Genomic DNA, 5,840 nt, shown 5'->3' with positions numbered 1-5,840 from the left:
CTCCACACGTCTCTTAGGACCCAGCAAAGCTTCAAGAAAACCATTCACCAGACAGTTAATTAAAATGTCTTAAATTGTCAACTTTAAAAGTCTCAAAGACGGTTGACTGCTAGCATACATTATCGCTTACGATATTTTTAACTGGCATGTAAAGCATTTAAAATGGACCTCGAACTTGCTGAATGCAACTTCAGGGGCCGTTCACACGGATTGTGTTTTTGCATTCCCATCGTTTTCCTTTGTAAACATGCACTAGATGGATATTCGATAATTGAGCTAAAGAAAAGTGTCTTTGCGTTTCCCCCCATTCCCCACGTCATGTTTTTCAATGCAAAAACACGCTCTGTGAATGGCCCCTAAAGGCCCCGTATACTTCAAGCGAAATTGAAGAACGCACTGTTGTGATGTCATTTCGAACAAAATCAGTTGACTTGCCAAAGCCAACTTCCTGGAAAAGTTTGCTCAGGCTGGTAAACGCCTTCGAACTACCATTGGTCCGTGACGATTACATAATGAGTAGGTGCACTCTGCGGCTCCACCTTCTTTGACGTGGAAATTTTCTCTGGTTCGTTTCTTCTGTTGTTTAGTCTGTCGAGGTTAGAAGTGAGTAAATACATGAACACAGTGGAGAGCTGCTTTATAGCAGAAATTGAAGAAATTGGAAACGACACCGTACAGCTGCTCGCTTTTTTGGAATAGTTCACCAAAAAAAATTCATAATTCAAAAGTTCATAACTCTGCTTCCAATGAAAAAGTCCATCCCCAGTTGTCCTCTCAAATCAAAACCCACTGATATTTCTTGTTTAACTGTCTTCAGTTGCAAATGGTACTTGATCTGTGCATATTTCTCTTTTGATTCACACACAATTATAGATAAAGGACTCATATTTTAGCCAGAAGCAAAAGTTTGATGTTAAAAATGTCTTGATGAATTTGTTTCTTACAAACACTCAGCTTTTCGCTTCACTAGATGGACTGGAGTCGTGTGGATTTCTTGTCGAGTGTTGTGATGTTTCTATCAGTTGTTTGGATTGAAATTTTTGGGTGAATTATTCCTTCAATCTATTGCATAAAGTGCAAAGACTTTTGACATATTCACGTCAATATGATCAGATGCTCAATCACCGCTTTCTTCCCCCCACTGCTGTTATTTTTGTTGTGTTTATTTTTATATTTTGAGAGGAAAGCATGCAGTTCATATTTACATATTCATCTAAATGCCACTATCAGCAGCGTGAGCAGCATTGGCATGTTTGCTAACAGTATAGTTTTTCAAACTTCTTTTAACCTCTAAGCGAAGAATGAAAAATAACTTCGCCGTGAGTATATCGGGGCCCTTAAACTTGAATATAATATTACAGATTTCACACAAGAAAGAAAAACACATACCTACCATTTTTATGTTTCATGGATTTGGATCTTCTTGGTGAATTTGGATTCTGTGCGGAAAAATAACAATCAAACATTAGCCTGCAGCCAGGATATGAAAATGAAACCAATTAAAAAGACAAAGTAATGGAAAAGGCAGGTAAAATATGCTACAGTCCAGCACTTTTTTAGAAAGCTAATTTATGAACAGCTAGTAGCCAAAGCATTCTTGTTGACAGGAATTGTGGATAAGAATTCTACATCCTTTAATAAACTAATTCTACATCTAATTTGCACCAGATCCTGTGGCTACAAATGCTGAGAGGCCATCTAAGAGCAAACAGAACATATACATCACTAAAACAAACTTACCAAGTGTACAGGTTGTTTCAAAGAATGTAAAAATACCTTATCTGACTTTCTCTTCTTGGCTAGAAAACAAAATATTAAATGTTAAAATAACACAAAATGCATACATTCATAAATAGTTATGCAGTGAAATCCCTTGAGTGGTTTAGTGATTAAATCTAGAATATTGCACAGAAAGGTGATATATAACAGACTCACCTTTCTTTTCTGCCCCATAAGACCAGTCATTGTCATTGACATCATCGTTGTCCTCTTGATCGCTCTCCGATTTGTTCGTGTTGTTGCCGCTCGCAATTCTAAATATACATTTATATACACACACATTACCATCACATGTTCCAAAATAGCAGTCACATGACCAGAATTATCAAAAACGGATTCCAGACATTCAGGCAAGTACCAACCCTTCATGAACGTTTGCCTCGAGTTCACGTGACATCTATATTAAATTTTTCTTCTGGGCATGTTGTCATAATACCTGCGGTTGGCAATGCGACTGCTGTTGCGGCCCATGCCGAGGCATTTCTCCAGGTGAGGAGCAAACCGTGAAGCAGCGATGCTCCGGCTGCAGTTGGGACACACACACTCTTTGTTTTTCCACTGGTTGTACACTTGCCCAAAAATGTCTACTCCAGGCTGGTCCACGATTTCTACAAATAACAGTGGGAAACAAGAGTTTTGGGTTAAAGTTGGCTTCTTCCAAAAAGCTGCATATACCAAGATGGTTCTCTCATATTCCAATGAACAGGAGAAAGTACTTACACTTGGTACTGCACATACAATACAAACATACACAGTGTTCCTGTGGCTCAGTGGTAGAGCATTGCGTTAATAGCGCAAAAGGTTGTGGGTTCAATTTCCAGGGAACACACATACTGGTAAAAAATGTATAGCCTGAATGCACTGTCAGTCACTTTGGATAAAAGCGTCTGCTAAATGCATAAATTATTATTAAAATTATTAAATTACATACACATTGGCTAAACCAATATCTGAAATATATGCCTTTTAACACAATTTGATGATAATGTTTATGGGGTCGTTAATGTCAATATGCCATTTAAATGTGAGTTTGGCCAGCAGTTTTTGAGATTTCAGAATGTCTCCATTCAAGTAGACAGGAGCTGGTCTTGCATACCCAAAATAGCTGCCTTTACAAATACTGAACTAATTTTCCTTAAAAAAGGACTTTGGTTGTATGACTTCAGACATCTTGGATTATAACGCAAATGTCATGAAGATTGCTTTTAAGTTTTTTTTTCATTCTTTTTTAGAGCTTGAGGGTGCTTTTACATTTGGTTTGATTTCTCGATGTCTCCCTGACCCTGCTGGATTGTGTTCACATTGTATTTCTGATTATATATTCTGGTACTTTTGCACCATTAAAGTGGCATTTGTTTACCTGTTACAAGGTAACGACAACACTGGAGAAGGTGGCAAAATTTGTAGAACTGCTTGTCTCAGTTGTATACTTTATTTAAAAATTTTTTTAACCTTTGCTTTTGTTCACAAATACATAACAGCACTTGCGTCTATGTACTATAAATGTTTTAAAGAACACAGGAGTTTTTTATTTTTTTTAGCAGTAATGAGATATATATTCTCTCTGCTTCATTGAGTGCGTCATCTCAATTGTCAGAAAATTGAGTGAGAACCCACACAAACAGATACCGTGTACACATTTAGCCTTTTTGAGGCAGACTTGGGTATAGTTTACAGGTGTGCGTCAGAGTTCGAAAAAAGGAAGTGTTCACTTTATCCAAACCAACCCGGATGCACAACAGCAAGTGTAAATGCACCCTGCCAGCGCAGATTCAATTCACTCATTTGATGAAAAAGAGCAGCGTGAACATTCTTCAAAATAAGGTTTTTGTGGTTCACAGAAGAAAGTAGTAATGGGCTCAAAATAAAATGATACATCTTTTTTTTTTGAGTGAATGGTTCCTTTACGGCATCTGCGTAAACCCTTCCAGCAGCTCTGAACCATTCATGTCTAAAGGTGCGACCACAAATACCGTTCTGCAAATTTTTGAGGGTGAAATCCAGTTTGTCAATTGGAATTCACACGATCAGGAAATTCACATGAGGGCGCAGATTTCATAGGGAATATGACTTAAATTTGCTGCATTGGTGAACTGAAAGCTGCTTTGTTTGAAAGTGACCTCTGTGTGAGCTGTGATTCATACATCCCTAGTACACTAATGACACTAGACAATGGACATTTTTATCTGCACACTTTTGCTGTGATCACACCTTAAATTTATAATGCTGTAAAGTCATTCTAAAAATTAACATCTTAAATGCTACAACTCTAGTCATATCAGTGAAAGTTTGTGAACTTTTCAAATTGGCCAGGAAAATGATCCCATTTACATGACAAAATCAGACTAAATGTCAGTTTACACCAAGGATGATAAAGAAAGTTTTAAAAATCATTATAAGGTCCACACTACTGTAGCGTCTGGACCACTCAAACACACAATATATATTTAACCTAATGAGAACATCACAGAGGAACGCTATCGTTGAAATGACTATCAAAACTATTTTTTTTCCAGCTGATGGATGACAAAAATTTGACAGAATCCATCCTGCTTATAAGCAAAGTGCTTATAATAGATGGAATATTATGGTGTCTTTGTGTGAACGCTAATAGCTATTGTTATAGTTATCATGCTTTGTGTGAACGGGCCTTAAAGGGGTCATATGATGCGATTTCAAGTTTTCCTTTCTCTTTGGAGTGTTACAAGTTCATTAAACATGATTGATGCAAAAACTGTATCATTATGAGGACATTCACAAGGTAAGGTTTGCGCCTATTTAACAACAGTGACTTGAAATCGAGTCGCAAGAATTTGTAACGTTAACGTTACTTAAAAAAAAAAAAGACTGCGAAAATCTCAACACATGCTTTGACGAGCTCTACATTGTTTATCTGCATTATATGGACATTACTGTCACTCACCAGCTCTGGAATGGAGGCTGTTGCTGTTGTCGGTCTGTTCACTGCACTGACTGAGGCTGCTCATCTGATCATATCAATAAACAAATCTGATAGGAATCTACTAGTTCTTTGTCCAATTAATGGTTTGCACGTGAAAGGTAACACACACAGAAGGTCCGAGGAGACATCTCCCTAAAAGTACTTCCTCACAGACAAAAACAGAAGAGTTCCACATTCGGATTTCAATCTCTTATCCCCGTCTGCAGACTTCCATTTCCCTTTTCCCAGACCTGACCAATCGATACCCGTTCAACTTATTCTGAACGCCTCACCGCTGAATCGCCTAGCCAGGTCTGATTGAAGGAAAATGGAACTGATCAACGTTTTGATTACGGAGTTCCAGGTGTATTCGTAATTTGGTCAGGTATAATTTGTAATTTGCACAAAATTAGCTATTTTGTTCGCCATTAGATAAGAATACACATAATAATATCGAATTCTATGTAGATTTGTAAAAAAAAAAAAAAAACTTATGTGCAAATAAAACTATACTTGAAACGTGGTGTATATAGGTTTTGTAGTAAATAAGCGAAGGAACGATCTGAAACATTAGGGGACAGTCATTCTTGAGAAGTGGGACAAAACGGTGCAAAATTGAAAAAATAAAACCTTGTACTCAGACAAATGAAACTACATTTATGTATCTTATATGTACTAAGCTACTGAGCTATGCTTTGATACAACCTCCCAACTTTTCTCTTTTTTAACAAAATGTGCTTTTTTTACCTTGGAGTGTGTAATATAATTTCAACTTGATATTTAACAGCATTCAAGATGTTTTTAACATTTCAAAACACATTCTCGTGTTAGCAGACATATTACACTTTCACATGTGACCAACAATTCCTCAACAAATATAAAATATCATAATGAAATATTATCAAAATATTCAACTGACGGAGGTGACAGAACTGACGGAGTTGACGAAAACCTGAATTTGTAATAATTTTAACTATCAAATACATTGAATCAGTCAATTACTGTATTAAAACAAACACAACAAACAGTGAGTATGATATTGTTTATAAAGCTTTTATTCAAGAGGCACATTTAAGTATTTTGATATATCACTGGAACACAAAATCTTATGGTGGTGACA

General features: G+C 36.7%; 1 long non-coding RNA gene across 1 annotated transcript; it reads right to left on the bottom strand.

Moving 5' to 3' along the window:
- Nucleotides 1-499: 499 nt before the first annotated feature.
- On the bottom strand, nt 500-1,801 carry LOC107569194 (uncharacterized). Its single transcript, XR_001606874.1, has 3 exons — nt 1,777-1,801; nt 1,394-1,439; nt 500-588 (listed from the first exon to the last, which is right to left on the bottom strand). It is a non-coding gene; the product is annotated as an uncharacterized lncRNA (long non-coding RNA).
- Nucleotides 1,802-5,840: the final 4,039 nt, after the last annotated feature.

The sequence above is a fragment of the Sinocyclocheilus grahami genome, unplaced genomic scaffold, assembly GCF_001515645.1.
Source record: "Sinocyclocheilus grahami isolate Dianchi unplaced genomic scaffold, SAMN03320097.WGS_v1.1 scaffold1321.1, whole genome shotgun sequence".
Lineage (NCBI taxonomy): Eukaryota > Metazoa > Chordata > Actinopteri > Cypriniformes > Cyprinidae > Sinocyclocheilus > Sinocyclocheilus grahami.
Note: the sequence above shows the minus strand (reverse complement) of the source record. Positions and strands in the feature narration are given on the sequence as shown.